This window comes from Bombina bombina, chromosome 2 (assembly GCF_027579735.1).
Source record: "Bombina bombina isolate aBomBom1 chromosome 2, aBomBom1.pri, whole genome shotgun sequence".
NCBI classification, from domain to species: Eukaryota; Metazoa; Chordata; class Amphibia; order Anura; family Bombinatoridae; genus Bombina; species Bombina bombina.
In genome coordinates, this window is record NC_069500.1 from 1,006,487,524 (window position 1) to 1,006,505,250 (window position 17,727).

At 35.1% G+C, this 17,727-nt stretch overlaps 1 protein-coding gene across 1 annotated transcript in view; it reads left to right on the forward strand.

Annotated features, from left to right (window-relative positions):
* The window catches only part of UGT8 (UDP glycosyltransferase 8), a 268,405-nt gene that overhangs the window by 34,094 nt on the left and 216,584 nt on the right, over positions 1-17,727 (forward strand). The gene's annotated exons all lie outside the window — the stretch shown is intronic.

Sequence of the window (17,727 nt, forward strand, 5' to 3'; positions counted from 1 at the left end):
GAGCCACATGGCTAAGATGTTAATTGGATCAGTAGTTAAAACATTAGCACAGAAAAAAGTGAGTATTGAGGGGAGGGGCAGGCAAGGTGAGTCTATATGAATAAGATAGAAGAATGATTTACTTAATGAAATAGGAGGTAATGAACATAAAAAAAGCTGTACACATATGTTTATAAGGGCAAAGTGTTTAAATGTAATGCACACATACTGATAATTTACCATCACATAACCATGCAAGTATACAGAGCACTGTCAGATGATACGCACGGCTATTGGTTTAGAGGTGCAAACATCGCCTCATTGAAGGAGAGCGCTGTGCTGTGGAAGGCTGGATGGGCTTAGTGAGGTGCAGCGGCACAGTCATGGTGAGTTTAGAACCCTTTTTGTAATAACCAATGACTTAAACTCACATTTATTTTTAGTGATGGTAACTCGTAGCAATTGTTATATTCTCAGATTTAGCATCACTTTTAATGACTTGTAGATTCAGTAGAATTGCATAATCAATAAATAGAAGATAAAAAGACAATGCTATAGCACAAATTAAAAATGAATCTGTATTTTAGGATGAATAATCTTTGGACTATAAATATATGTCTTAAAGGGACATGAAACCCACATTTTTTCTTTTGTGATTTAGAAAGAGCATGCCATTTTAAACAAGTTTCTAATTTACTTCTAGCATCTAATTTGCTTCATTCTCTCGATATCACTTGATGAAAAGCATATCTAGATATGCTCAGTAGCTGCTTATTGGTTGCTGCACATAGAGGCCTTGTGTGATTGGCTCACACATGTGCATTGCTATTTCTTCAACAAAGGATATCTAATGAATTGAGCAAATGATATAATAGAAGTAAATTGGAAAGTTGTTTAAAATGACATGCCTTATCTGAATCATGAAAGTTTAATTTTGACTAGACTGTCCCTTTAAAGGTACATGTAACCCAACATTTGTCTTCTCATATTTCAGACTGAGCATACAATTTTAAACCACTTTCCAATTTACTTCTGTTATCAAATATGCTTCATTCTCTTGGTATACTTATATTATTTTCCAGCAAAGTATACCAAAGAATAAAGTAAGTTTGAAAATAGAAGTTAATTTAAAAGTATCTTAAAGGGACACTGAACCCAATATTTTTTTTTAGTGATTTAGATAGAGCAGGCAATTTTAAGCAACTTTCTAATTTACTCCTATTAGCAAATGTTCTTCATTTTCTTGGTATATTTATTTGAAAAGCAAGAATGTAAGTTTAGATGCCGGCCCATTTTTGGTGAACAACTTGGGTTGTTCTTGCTGATTGGTGGATAAATTCATCCACCAATAAACAAGTGCTGTCCAGAAAAATTGATAATAGGAATAAATTAGAAAGTTGCTTAAAATTGCATGCTCTATCTGAATGCCGAAAAAAAAAAAAAAAAAAATTGGGTTCAGTATCCCTTTAAAATGGCATGCTCTGTCTGAATCATGCAAGTTTAATTTTGACTTTCTTATCCGTCTATATAGAGAAGGATCTTTAGATCATTTTTCCCCTCTAAATTAAATATAATAAACAAAAAACATTTAAAGGGACAGTCTATACCAGAATTTTTGTTTTAAAAGATAGATAATCCATTTATTAGCCATTCTCTAGTTTTGCATAACCAACACAGTTATATAAATACACTTTTTATCTCTGTGATTATCTTGTATTTAAGCCTCTGCAAACTGCCCCCTTATTTCAGTTCTTTTGACAGACATGCATTTTATCCAATAAGTGCTGGCTCCCTGGAACTTCACGTGCGTGAGCACAGTGTTATCTATAGGACAGATATGAACTAACACCCTCCAGTGGTTAAAAACTGTTAAAATGCCCTGAGAGAAGAGGCAGCCTTCACAGGCTTAAAAACTAGCATATTAACCTCCTAGGTTTAGCTTTCAACTAAGAATACCAAGAGAACAAATCGAAATTAGTGATAAAAGTAAATTGGGAAGTTGTTTAAAATGACATGCCCTATCTGAATCATGAAAGTTTATTTTGAACTAGACTTTACCTTAAAGTGACAGTAACCTTAAAGGCACAGTCTACTCCAATTTTGTATTGTTTAAAAAGATAGATAACACCTTTACTACTCATTTCATGTCTTGGCATAACCAATATTGTTATATTAATATACTTTTTAACATCTAAAACTCTAAATCTCTGCTTGTCTTTATCTCAGTCCATTTTATAAGCTTTTCATAGCAAGACAAAGCTAGTTAATATGTACCATATAGATAACACTGCTCACTCCTCTGCAGTTACAAATTAGACCACACTGATTGCAAGTTTTAACAGCCCTTAGATAAGGGAGCATACTTCAGAGGCTTAGATACAAGGAAATCAGAGATAACAAGTATATTAAAACCAGTTGTCTAAAACTTAAAAAGTATTATAGCAACAGATATACATTTCCTGTCAAAATAAATTGTATTTTATTAGCATTTTTATTTTGTGTTGATGTTACTTTTTATTACTTGTCAAACAAATTGGTTCATTTTTGCAATACCATAAAATACTGTAATCAGATACATTTCTCGTACTTACTCTTTCTATGCACAAAGATCATTTCTAAGGTACTGACATTTTTAATATTATTTCAATTGCAAGAATAAGCCTACAAACACACCTATTCATTTTGTTAGGGCAGGACAATAGAGGGATGTAGTATAACTGGTAGATATTTAATTGATCTTTAATTGTATGTCTCTTTCATGGCCATACTATTAATAGTGTATTGGGTACATACATTTTAAAAGGATATCTTAAAGTTTTCTTAAAGTTTTACCTGTAGCATAAGCAGCAAATAGCCTCCTGCGCCTCTTTCTATATCATGCAGCAGGAAAGGTAAAACAAGTTATTTTAAGATGAATATTGTTTCTGGCCACTTTGAAATGGTTGCCAAGTTCTGCCAACTGATGACATCACAACCTGGACTGCATATGGCATCCAATCACAAAAGGCTCACTAGTTGTATTCAATTGGCTGTTAATGCAGTTCAGCAGAGTGCCTAGATGCAGCCCAGATTGTGATGTAATCTGTGAGTAGAGCTGGCAGCCATTTTCAAAGTAACCAGAAGCAATATTCATTTTAAAATAACTTTTTACCTTTTGCTGCATGATATAGAATAGGGTGCAGGAGGCTATTTGAAGCTTAATCTAAGGTAAGACTTTCAGATGAGTAAGGTGTAGACTGTCCCTTTAACTTACTTTTATGTTGTAGTTTTGGATCACAATATTAAAACATGCACACATTTAGAAATAGTGACTTGTTTTGGTGAAGGGTTAGTCATGGCTGTTTTGGTGCAAGATTAGTTGTGAGTGTTGCAATCTGTTGATACACTGCCAACCAACTCCTCCCTACTCAACAGGACAATTACACAATTGCAATAACAGGTATAAAGAAGTGTTTAAATACAGTTTGATAGTTGATGAGTAACGAAAAATAAATTCACAGATACTTTTAGTTCCTTTGATACTTGAACTCATTTTAATACTGATATCAGTGGTAATGTAAGAATTGTTTTGGTAGTGAGTGATGTTATTACTGAATGTCATAGAGCTATGCATTCCTTGGCTTTTAATGTGTTTAAGGGATAATATTTTACATTCTGTGTTTGCCTTGTCATATAATAACGTATAGTTCTTTATTTCCTGGGCATCAACTTTCTAGATTAGGTAGTTAAAATGGACTAAAATACTGTTGTCTAAGTTCCATTGTTTACAAAACATTTTCAAAATAAAAAAAGGAGCAAACAAGTTTTGTTGTATTGTTTTGCATTTTTAATTATGTTAACATATCAAACATATTTATCATATAAACACGTGATTTTTCAAATGTGCTTAACTGCATTGCAATAAGCAACTGCCTGTGATTCTCAGAAAAGGTGAACATTTCATATGAATAAGCACAGTGCATTTTGTGATGGTTTAAGTAAAAAGGAGTTATTTTCAAAAGTCGATAGTGTTCATCTTTGGGAAGAATTACAAAATTCTTCATCAAAAATCATATTTTATAAAAAAAAACAAAAAAAAAAAAACTAAATTTGTAGGTAAATTACACAGGAATAAATTGTATTAAATATGCACAGCAAAAATTGTAATGTAAGTACACTGGATGTGCATAAAAACACAAAGAAATACGAAGTTATAATTACAAAATACAAAGCGTAATTTTTGTTTTTTGTATTGTGCATTCCATGGGCGTATATGAAATTGTCTCTCTAATCCCAGCATACTTTTATAAACATTTTCGCGCTACAGTTCTCACTATTTTTTCTCGCAAATTAAAAAGTGACAAGTTTTCGCCAAAATTCTCAACACACTATTTACTCTGAAAGGAAAACCTATGCATATGTAAATTACAGCAATTTTAAGGTATGGTGCACTGAAAACAGCGTCATTTAATTTGTTTTAAAATTGAATTCCATGAGGGCTGCCCCATGCTAGTGTTGGCGTTTGTAATATTTTAAAGAGATTACTTTGCTTTTTTTTTTGCTTCTCTAGGAAGCATCGGACAGGCACAAATTTTAAATAATAGCATGTCCCGTTAAATATCAAGATATGCATTTTTGAAAAAAAACAAACATGATATTTCTTTTTAGTTTCTGACATATAAATAGTTGCAGGAGCCGATTGTTGTAGATTTCTAGATTTTAGATACTTTTTGTGCCAGATCATTGTAATTCCTGAAAGAGTGTCTTACTCTATAGGGACTATCTTCAGGACAACAGGGGAGCAGCTGAAAAACAACTTAAACTTAAATAAGTTAAAGTAACAGCAACTTAGTGCTACTGCTACAAGTCAGAAGCAGCACAAATATGTTTTTTTTTATTTGAGTCAGGATTGGTCAAGAACAAAAGTGAAGCTTACATACTTATGTTCTAGCCTAGAACCAATCAGTTGAAAAGGTAATTGCTGGATTGTTATTGAATTGTATTTATAGTTAAAATTTGATGTCTTTCCCCTCCTTTAGGGTAATGGTTTTAACTATATGAACAAATTAACAACAAAAAAAATTGAGCCAGATTATGAGTGGTGCGCAAAATATCGCTTGTGCAAGTGCTATATTTGCGCTCTACTCAGTATTACCAGTGCCTGTAAATGTGCGCTGGTATTACTAAATGGAGCGCAATGTGAATGCAACCTTACATTCGCATTGCAGGAAAACTTTGCGCTCACAAGAGCGCACTTCCATAGGCTCCAATGGGAGCCTCGTTCTCATGCCATGAGACTCGGCTAAAAACGAAAATGTGCAGCAAAGGGAGTAAGTCATGCAGTGATGGGCAGTAAAATTTAAATATATATGAATATATACATATATATTTATGTGTTTATATGTATATATACATATATTAACACACACATATATATGTATATAAGCATAAACATATATTTTTACAGTACAAACACAGTCCCCATAGACCACAATGTAAAGATACTTTTCAGTGACACTTTTTCTAACACCCGAGACCCGCTCACTTTAAAAGGGACAGTCTACACTTTAGTCGTCTTAAAGTCTTACCTTAGTTTAAGCTGCAAATTGCCTCCTGCACCCCTTTCTATATCATGCAGCAGGAAAGATAAAACAGTTATTTTGAAATAAATATTGTTTCTGGACAGTTTGAAATGGCTCACAAGATCCATCTACTGATGACATCACAATCTGGGCTGCATATTGCTTCCAATCACAAAAAGCTCACTAGTTGTATTCAACAGACTGTCAATGCTTTTCAGCAGAGTGCATAGATGGAGCCCAGATTTGGATGTCATTGGTGGGTGGAGCTTGGCAGCCATTTCAAAATCGCCAGAAACACTATTCATTTTAAAATAACTTGTTTACCATTCCTGATGCATGATATACAAAGGGGTGCAGGAGACTTTTTGCAACTTAATCTAAGATAAGACTTTAAGATGACTAAGGTGTGCACTGTCCCTTTAACTTTTGGAGCTAATTGCTACATCCATAAATGGATGAATTTGCCCATTTACAGGAGCGCAATATATTAGAGCTCCACATGTAATTTAGCCCTTTGTTTTTGACTATAAAAAGGGTCTATTAGTTTATCGTATTTCTGATAAATGCAGTGAAAATAGTGAAAATACCTTAATTTTATCATTCATCTGGAGATAAATGTACGTGTCTAATAGTGACAACAATGTTATACATATAAGTGGCACAACAAAGAACAAGGTGGCACACGGGTTAAAGGCTATACCTTTATAAATCGAGCAACGTTTCGGGCACCTCAAGCTAATCACAAATACAATTGACAAGTCTTATGTAGGCCCAATAGTAAAACAGGTGACCAATCACAGAGCATGGGAGTGGTTACAAGGTTTGACATCATCACACATCATTTCATTGAATACAAAAGTGCTATAAACACAACACAAAAAATCTTTAAACCCTTACATCCCATTAGAGAATTGGTGACCTGATTAAAAAAAGATGCAGCAAGTTGCCAACCATACACCATAACTAAATTTTAATACCTAAGTTTCAAAGAAGATAAATGGCATATGGTGATTAAATTAAGGGAAAGAGATCAAATTATCTGTTAAGTCCCTTTGGGGACATGGTATTAAGTAGCCAAATCCATTTGGCTTCTTTATTAAGGAGGTCCTTAATTCTATCGCCCCCTCTAGGTTTTTTGGGGGCACTATCAATAATCATGTACCTCAACTGATTGGCCTGACGGCCCATTTCTGAAAAATGTGCTGGAACAGGAAGATGTAACATTTTGTCATTGCAAATAGTCGACTTATGTTGACAAATGCGGTCTATTATCTTTTGGGTCATTTCACCAACATATAATAGCTGACATGGGCATTTTAACGCATAAACAACATAAGTTGAATCACAGGTGAAAAAAGCTTTATTGTGATATTTCTTCCCAGTGTAAGGATGGGAAATTTTTCCTCCCTTAATGATAAAGAATTGGCATTGAGTACTGCTAGTTTGCTTGGCAGGCATGGCACAAACCAACTGTCTGCCTATTGTGTTGCCTCTATGATATGAGGCTCTAGGAAATTCCTGGAAATCCTTAATCTCTGAACATGCTTCTTTTAATAAATACCAGTGTTTTTTGATTATATTAAACACTTTTTTTGCTCATAGTATTGTATGAGCTCACAAAATTCAATCTCATTGAACTAGGTGTATTGCTCCTAAATGGGCAGTTTTTTTTAGAGCGCTCTCTATGTCCTCAAGTTCCTGAATATTATAACCCCTACTGACAAATCTCTCCTTCATGTAATTAGATCTGACCTGTCTGGTTTCTGGATCTGACACTATCCTTTCTATTCTCAGCATCTGTGATTTAGGCATACATTGGAAAACATGTGGTGAATTAAAACTACTCCTGTGTAAGTAGGTTTCACAAAAAGATCAGTAACCAATCCACCATCCTTTTTAGAGACCATTGTGTTTAAAAATTCCACCTTTTGTGTATCCATTTTGCTACTGAATTTCAAAAAAGGGACTGCATTTTCAATGCTGAGTGTAAATTCCATAAGTGTTTCCCCGCCACACGATGAACAAATCATCTATGTAGCGGAACCAACCCTGACAGAATTGGGTAAAGAGTGGGTTTGTATACACATGTCTCTCTTCGACGATGGCGTCCATAACCAAACAGGCATAGGATGGGGCCACATTGGACCCCATCGCTGTGCCTGTTTTCTGCATAAAGAATTGATTCTCAAAAAGAAAAAAAATATTTGTTAACACCAAAGTGAGTATTTGGGTTAACCATTCTTGTTGTGCCTTATTGTACATATTACTCTTTGACAATGCTTCTCCCACACAGTCAATCCCCACAGAGTGGGAGAGGACTGTGTAGATATACGTACATATAAGTGGAAACTATATGAACTATGCAACTTTAATTTTGACTTTCAGGTACCTTTAACTTTTGAAATTGTCACTTGTTCTTTTCCCTAATGTACTCTTGCTTTTAAATGGGATTCCAATGTTTCAGGTGTAATTGTTCTAAAGTTTTACTATTGTTTTTATGTGGTTTAAGCATACAAATCTCACAAAACAATAATTTTCATTGAAATACTGAATGCATTTCACCAGTGTAGGATGTATCTATTGTGATATTTTGGGGTGACTGCAGCACTTGATACAAATGTCCCTTAAGAAAAAAACAAAACAGTGTTATTAGCATACCCAGGGGCGAATTTTGGCCTAAAAAAACAAGGTTCCTGCCTAGGGCAGCAAATTGGAGGAGGAGCAGCACATTTTTTGTGGCTATATTTATAAGAAGCTGTCAGTTATTTAGAAGTATTATTACAGTTATATAATGGAAGATTTTGCCCAAGGAGCTTACATTCTGGGGGGGGTAATAAAAAAGTGCCCATGGAGCTTACAGTTTAGAGGTAACTCTGAAACCTTAATTTATTTAGCTAGCTATTGCCTTTAGTTCTGTTGGCTTTCAGAACTCAGTATTGTGTTTGGGGAGTATTGTTTCAGGAAATCTGTGTTGTGTTTATATTGCAGAAATAGATAGATACATTGTGTCTGTGTGTGTCTGTGACTGTATGTGTGTATATGTATGTTTGCCTGTGTATGTGTGTATATGTATGTTTGCCTGTGTATGTGTGTATATGTATGTTTGCCTGTGTATGTGTGTATATGTATGTTTGCCTGTGTATGTGTGTATATGTATGTTTGCCTGTGTATGTGTGTATATGTATGTTTGCCTGTGTATGTGTGTATATGTATGTTTGCCTGTGTATGTGTGTATATGTATGTTTGCCTGTGTATGTGTGTATATGTATGTTTGCCTGTGTATGTGTGTATATGTATGTTTGCCTGTGTATGTGTGTATATGTATGTTTGCCTGTGTATGTGTGTATATGTATGTTTGCCTGTGTATGTGTGTATATGTATGTTTGCCTGTGTATGTGTTCATGCAAGTGTTTTGCGAGTCCTGGTGAACATTTACTTTCTAAATTCCATTAAAAAAATTCACATTATTTCTCAAGCATACTATAATATTTTTTTGTCTGCAAATTATAAAAAGTAAGGAACATATTTGTAAGCAGCTTATTTTAGTGGTTTTACTTTGAAGTCTGTAACTTTCAAATTGGTAAACCCATATATTGAATAGCATAGGTGTAATGATTCACTGAAAGTATTCAAATACAGGCTATTGAGATGTTATGCAGGCTTTAGGTTTAGGAAAACTTGTTGCGAGGTGATGGTGAGCTTAAGCAGCAGCAGCAATGGCAGGTTTGCATGAGTAAACCTTCAGCAAAAGTGCTCAAAAGCTGCATCTGCAGCTTCATAAATGAAACCTATACTAAAGCAAAATAATTATTAGTCATATTTTTTATGAATAAGTGGTTCAGCCATTGTGATTAACCCTTTAAGCCTTTTTTACATAGGTACTACATCACAGGGTACTTTGTCTAGCATACCCTGTTGAGTTATTACTTACGTCCAACCATCTGACTCAGCTTTGAAAGTGAAGACTGCAGCCAGAGGCAGAAGGCATCTGCTTTCATATGGTAATGAAGAACAATTTATTTTTCCTTAACCATATGAAGGCAGAGTACCAATCAGACAGTGACACTCTTGCAGTGATGCAGTAGGTGGTGAGGGAGGGGAAGTGGGCGGGAAGCACATTGCGGGAGGGGATATGGAGGGGAGGAAGAGGAGGGTTCCCTATCTACACAAAATAAATGATTAGGAGAGAGAGGGCTATATGGCAAAGAGGTTTGCGAGGGGGGCCCTACAATATGATTGCTTGGAGAGGGGAGGTGGGGAGGTCGAGGGGGGGTTGCAACTCTACAAAAAACAAAAACAATTTTTATTTACAAATACATAAAATTAAAAAAGAAATATATGTAAAATGGGTACCGGCAGACAGCTGCCAGTACCTTAGATGTCAAAGACCATTGGGTGAGGGGAGGTTTAGAGAGATCTTTGGGAGGGATCATGGAGGTGGGAGGATAAGGGGAGATCCTACATTGCAAAAATTAAAAAAAGTAAAATTCATAAAAACAAAAAAAGCACTAAGGGAGGAAATAGAGCTGTTTGGGAGGGATCCGGGTGGGATATGTCAGTTGGGAGGGTAATATCTACACTACAGCTTAAATGATTTATACAATAATGCTAGAGGTGCCCTGTAAGATATATATATACTAGCATACACAAATAAGAAAGTAAGTAGTCTCAAAGATCCAGTATCAGGTGAAGCTCCTCTCTAAATGGTATAGGCTTAACAATTTATTATCTAAAAAACCATGCAAAAGAGAAAGGATGCTCCTATTGTGCATTGAACGGACAACAATCAGATATAGTGAACAAACGTAAATACACTCACAAGTATAAAGCACTTTTAATGCAGGACTCACAGTCTGGGTATATTAGCAGCCTCCAATCAAACTTGGGTTTTATCATGGGACACGCAATTATTGGAGGAAGCCAGATTCATCATCAATATGCTACTCACAATGTAAGTGTACTTAAACAGTGCTAATCTTGTAGTCTGGGAATGTTGGCAGCCTCCCAGCTAACTGTATTCTATCAAGTTTTCTTCTCCAAGTACTGGACTCTCAAAATGGAGAATGAAAAGAAAAAATTATTCAGAGTAAGTTGCTCTTAAAATACTCATTCCAAGGAGTCTTTTATTAAAAGAATAAAGTGATAAAATATAACAACGTGCTTCACAACATAAAAGTTTTTTCATCAGGCTGATGTTAACCTTAGAAGTCGTACCTGATTAACCCCTTCACTGCTGTTAATATTCGAAGTGTTGTACAATGATTATGTTATGACTGCACAAGTGGCATTAAAATAATTTAAGTGAGAAACCCAAACTTGGTTAAAATGTAAGGATTTTTTTTTAATATGATCACATTTGGTGGCAAAACAAGCATAAAATATACCAAAATGGTCTTGGATCAATACCTTGGGTTGTCTACAAAATATATATATATATATATATATATATATATATATATATATATATATATATATATATATATATATATATATATATATATATATATATATATATATATATATATATATATATATATATATATATATATATATAGTTTTAATAAATAAATATAAAAAACAAGACTCTATTTCTGTTTAAAAGGAGTAAAAACAAAAGTGCTAAAATATCTCTGGTACTTTGGGTTACGTTTTTCTCTAAAATTCCTGGTTCTGAATGGGTTAAATGCACCTATACTTAATTATGTTTACTTTTATATCTGTATCTGTTAAACTGTACAATGTTCTTGAGAAACTTTTGGCTTTGTAAGGCTGAGGTTGTTTTTTGGTCCTATGGAGCATGTGTTTTTTTTTGTGTGAAAATGGGACATAATTGGGGAATTGTGAGATGGTTGGGAGCTTTAAAATTGGAAGTGTTTTTAGAACTCGTAGTCAATCTGAATAAAAGTGAGACACTCATAAAAAAATAAAACACTGTAAATTTATTTTGCATGCTCTTACCTAGAGTATTGCTGCAGTTGAAACAATGCATTTTAAGATTTATGTGACAAAAAGCCTTTTTATCTGGAGGTATAAATGTGTTACTTATTTGATTCAGTCTTTTGTAGATTTTTGAGTTTGACCTGAGCCTTAATAAAGCAAACATGCTGGTAAAATACCAACTGGGTGGTAATCCTAGTTGCAGGGTTTACTTGCTATGTTCAGTTGCAGTTCTCAGACTTGGGAAACTCTTAAGTTAAATTAGAGCAGGGGCTAATTAAAAATTAAAGTATATTTAAAAGTTGTTTTACTGAACTTAATTAAGCATTTTATATTATAATATCAAAGTGTTTACTCTCTCTTTAAGGGCTTTAGCATTTTTTTTCAAACTTGTATTTATTTATGTTACACCAAAACATTTAAACTCAGGGCAGAAACTGTACATAAAAGTGAGGAAAGGTCAGAAGAGACTACTAGCACTATAGTTTACAGAAATAATTTATGGTCTGTTTTGGAAAACATTACAAAGAGAGAAGAAAAGGAATTTTAATGAGAAACACATTACTAGTTTTAAGGTTATACATCAATATTTAAAATGCATTTTAATACACATCATTGTGAGTTAAGGTACAGTAGATATTTCTTTATGAAGAAAGACTTCTCAACCACAAGTACTGAGGCAGAACCTGTGTCCATCATTTAGAATTAGGTCTACATTTTTTCAAGGAACTAATTAATTGCATTTCCCCTTTCACTTGATACCTTCTTTTTACAATATGTGACTTTATATACAATACTAATATAGGAATATTGGGAGAGAGTATGTTTTTTTGTTTTCATTTTGTAAATTACAATAAGAAAAAGTGATTAAATAGATATGGTGGAATTCTCCATAAACAGCAAGTACAATCACATTGATTGGTGAATACAATTAAAGGGACAGTCAACCCAAAAATTACTGTAACTTATTTAGATTAGTTAAATAACTATCTTTACAGTAAACTGTAGCCAAATTTCCATCTAAATAAACTTTGGCAGAAAATAAACTTACTAGATCTCATCTGGCAGTTTGGAAATGGCCGCTTGACCCCTCCTTCTCTGACGTCTCCCAAAAGCTTGCACTGCTGCACTAGTACATGATCCTCTCATCCCTGCGTGCTCCTGCAATTTCAGGTCTCTAGCAGCTGTTCATACCCGGCACTCACTGCCTCTCATCCATGCTGTGCCCTGTGTGTTACAGAGAATGAGAGGCAGTGAGTGCCGGGCAGGCGGGATGTGATGGTCTGTGCTTTAGTTACCAACTAACTGTTAGTAGTGCTAGGCTGGACACAGTTTAAACGTAGCCTCTATGTTATAAACTTAGATACAGCACAACCAGGTCAGCCGGGTAAAACAGCACGTTCTGATGGAAGCTCAAGACCAGCAGCCAGAAGCAAAGTGACCCCTAAGAAAAAGTGCTGCCACTGCAGCTAGTAGCCTTTCAGACTCCGGTGTAAATCTCAGGGGGTCTGTAAGTGTGAAGCGCTAAGATTGGTCCGAGCTTCCGCTACCATGAACTCACTTTCCTTAATGATCAAAAGTTCAAGGCTGAAACAGTACCCCTTCTCTGGGAAATAGAGGTTATTTAAATAATGCAGGTTTTATTTTATATCTTTGCAGGGAGCCATGGGATTAGCTTATCCTACCGCCTGACGGCTTTAACTCGGCCAAGCTTCTTCTTTCCACATTCTCCGGGGCTTTTATCAAAACCAATTAGAGCAGTGTTTAATATCAGCTTGCCGGCTGAATAAGTATCCCACACAGTCCTGTATGAACCACCGGAAGTTCTTCGGTCTTTTCAAGACAATTTGTTAGCTCTTTTTGTTGTTGAAGTCACGTTACCTGAATAGGTAGATTCCTCAGGAAGCTACAGAGAGGAGATTGAACTGGCCTACGAGGACCAGCAAAACCACAGGAAAGCGCTGTTATAGCAACTCACCAACTATCCGACCACGCTGCACAATTTCAGAGGTGTGTACAGTTGGAGCTATAGGATTGGTCCAGGTCTCCAATGCCGGATGCAAACCTCCCTCCCGTACACTAGCAATCAGCACTGCCTCTGAGTCCCTAGTATACGTGGAGGCCGGTGATCTAAGCAGTGTGGATTCAATTCAGATCTATGCAGGGCCGTGGAGTTTACTCATCCCTTCATACATCATCTCTCCGGCAACTGGGCTTTTTACTCTCTCAAACCTCGTGGCCCAACTGGGTGTAGTAGAGCCGTTATCTTGATACCAGCTGTCTGTGACTCACGAATGGGCCACAGCTGACTCAGTCGGCTTGTCTTCCTCTGACTATAAATGCAAAGTCTTTCTTTTTCAGTGTTTTTATACCAGTTTATTATTTTTATGGTGCCAACAGTGAATCTGTATATATATATATATATATATATATATATATATATATATATATATATATATATATATATATATATATATATATATATATATATATTACCATAAAAATAATAAACTGGTATAAAACACTGAAAAAGAAAGATTTTTCATGTATAGTGCACTATATTTACATATGTCCATTGCCTTATTATAAAAAAAACTATATACATGGGTCTATGGAAGGCGTGGAAGGCAAGAGGGACGCAAAATCAGCTCAGTGCATCAGTGCCTGTGTATGTGATCATCACTACTGTGCAGCCTTTCACATCCGTGGATACAATGTTGCAATGCTGATGGTGCGCGAAAAAGTCGATCAGAGAGGACTGTGTAGTGAAGGAAATACAATAAAAATGTCTCTATAATCTCATTGGAGTATTAACTAAAGCACAGACCATCACATCGCCACCTGCCCGGCACTCACTGCCTCTCATTCTCTGTAACACACAGCGCACAGCATGGATGAGAGGCAGTGAGTACCGGGTATGAACAGCTGCTAGAGACCTGAAATTGCAGGAGCGTGCAGGGACAAGACTAGAGAAAAGGATCCTGTACTAGTGCAAGCTTTTGGAAGAAGTCAGAGAAGGAGAGGTCAGGCGGCCATTTCCAAACTGCCAGATGAGATCTAGTAAGTTTATTTTCTGCCAAAGTTTATTTAGATGAAAATTTGGCTACAGTTTACTGTAAAGATAGTTATTTAACTAATCTATATAAAATACAGTCATTTTTGGGTTGACTTTCCCTTTAAATAAATGAAGAAAACAGTTTTTGGAAAAATTTCATGTTTTGCTTTGAAGATAGTCCCCAGACTTTTTATGTAAGATTTTTTGTAATCTCGCCCATATTTTCCTAAAGCTAACACCTCAAAATAAAATTAGATTATAATCACTTTTTAATTAGAAATTACAGGAAATTAGTTATGATTGATACATTTCATCTATTTGTAAATATTACTCAAATTCCCAAAAATGTGGTACAAACACACAGGCTTAATTATTTATTAATGAGGAATGTGGACATTCTTTTTTTTTAACAAATGTCTGTTTTCTAAATGTTGGTGAGAGTCGCACAAGTACCCTTTGAGGGCCCGATGGGGTCGTAGTGGAGGCAGCCCTGCGTTAGAGATATAATTCAATAATACATTTTAGAGCAATTTATTAATTTGTAATTATTGGGTCAACCACAATTTGTGCAATAATATTTTTTCATTGTAAAGGTTTCTAATATTTTAATACAGAGTAGAACAGATGAAAATGTAACTGTGCTTAGAACTGATATTTGCAGACTGAATACTCAGCAGATGGAATTCCTCAATAAGCAATGTGAAATATTTAGTAGGCCAAAATGATTGTGAAGGCCCAGTGGACAATGGCTGTGGTAGGGAAAGCCCCCTACATGACATTTATATGCAGCCAAGAAATAGCTATCCCACATACTGAGATAATTCTGTTACAAAATTTGGTCTGTGATGGTGCTACAATAATGAATACATTGGAGATAATATATCAGGCAAAATGTTCAGACAGATCATAGTGAAGTGCATCTACTTCTATAACAAAGTGCTTGTTAAAGGGACTCAAAGGGGCAAAAATAAAATGCTTTAATGTGTTATTAGAGCAATTTAGTATTGTACTATTGCTTGCATATAACTATGTCATAAACCCCATGCAAAATCTAATTTCATGTATCCGTTTTTTAAATAGATGTCCCTGTGCTGAATAAGACCAGCTTTATCTCAATGAGTTGTCCCTATTAACCAATAAGCTGTTGTACACAATTAAGCAGTTCCTCTTAGTTTTACATTATATTTAAACAGGTTCTAGTTAACCATTTCTTCCCATACCAAAAATATCATTGAAAAAGTCAGCAACAGAGGTCTATGATTTTGGCTTAACTCCAAAATGCGAAAGACCAGTTGTACCCCCTTTTTGTTCCTGTGTGCCGCTTTTAATGGTAAACCAATAAAGACTTTGTTGTAGATTCAACAAGCAGCGGATGCCCGATTGAAATGTAACATGCACTACACCTGTAGTTGCTGCTTCTTTATGGGACTCCTGAATTAAGGGTGTCAATATATCTTACAGTCAATATACATCTTAAAGTCATGGTGGATTACCTGGAATGCCTTCTCTAGTTAATTAACAAGTAGGATTCTGTGTTCTTCCAAAATAGCTGATAGCTCGGTAATAACAATAGGACTAATCATCATTTAGATAGATAAAGTCATATCAAAATACAGCATAAAGCTGCTCTTACCCTGTTTATGAACTACCGGGGGAGGTGTTGTGTGCCTTTTCTTTTAAGGGTTGCCGTAGGCCACAACACTCCAGAACAGTTAGTCAGTACAGATATCAACACAATCTTTATATTTGAGGACTCAGTACAACATACCACAAAGAGCAACCAATATTCATAATAAAATTAATTTGACCGTTTGGTGTAGGTTTTTGATCCTAAAACACATATTACAATATACTAGACAACAATATAATGCTTCCCTGGTCATTGTATCAGTACCTACTATCTAAAATGATATAGACTAAATTATTTTTTAGAAATTTAATACAAATTTTAGAACAGTTATATCATACACAGGCAAGATATTTTTTTCTAAAACCACAGTCTGGATTTTCTTTTTAACTTCTTATCAGTATGATTTAATTTTCTGGGTCGTTCTGAGCAGGGATCTGTTGATAGAGTTAGGGCAGCCCTTGGAAGGATTTCGATAACCCAGGGAAAGAGTCTTGGTGATCTGGAGGATGAGTTGGGTATGACATGATCTATGAGTCTTGTGGGCTGTTTTGTGTTGATTATGGGCTGTGGCTTGATGATCCCCAAGTTCACTTTAAGGAACTGGGACAGTTATAAGGAACAAAATGATGTGGGTGAACAGTAGGATAGGGCTCCCAAATAAGAACCACTTGGAAGCTCTACACTACTGGATAAACAAGCTGTGCAGATATGAAAATTATTCCCAAGTATTTCACAGAATTCTGCATGCTTGTAGGGACTTTTTTTTTTTTTTTTAATAATTGTTATTGAGGTAGCAAGGGCATGCAAAAACATAGGTATTTATGTGTAGTGTGATAGGAGCGCCTAAAGGTGGATTCCTGCTGCTAAAAAAGTTCTTCCCTCAAAGAGAACTAAATGGTGGATAAGAAGAAAAAATGGGGTTTATTTAGCAGCGCTAAAAAAAAGCTAGGAAATGATGATACCAATCTAATTTATGTTTTATACAATCTATTTTATTTAAAAATTCTTATAACACATAAAAACAACAGCAAATGCTTTTCCTAATTAATAAAGGGACGTCTCCCTTATACAACACTTATAAAAACAGACTAGAACCATATAATCCTAGAATTTCAGGTATAAAGGAATTAATTCTATAGATAACATATGGCAAGCAACAAATTTCTAAGATAAATGGTGAATTAAATATTTAAAAGGCACAAATGTATCAATCCTAATAGCTTTACAGTTCTTCAGTAACAAATTCAGTTATAAAGTTACACAGTTACTTTCCTTGGACATATAATTGGCTCAGGTGTGCTGGATAGTTAAAAAGGCAAAAAACAGCCAATATTCTGATTTAGGTGCCAAAGCAATCGTGGTTAATGGAAATGGTTAATTTAACAGATGAATACCTTGATGTCTTTAAAGTTCAGTTTGCGTGTTTTAAAAAACGTAGTGCAAATTAGTGTAGAGGTACCTTAATCTGTCCTGGTTGCAACCGCTGATTATCTTCACTGTGAGGGATTCACAGACTGTTTGTTCCTGGTGCTTCTGATAAGTCACCTGACCTTCTCTTTGATTCA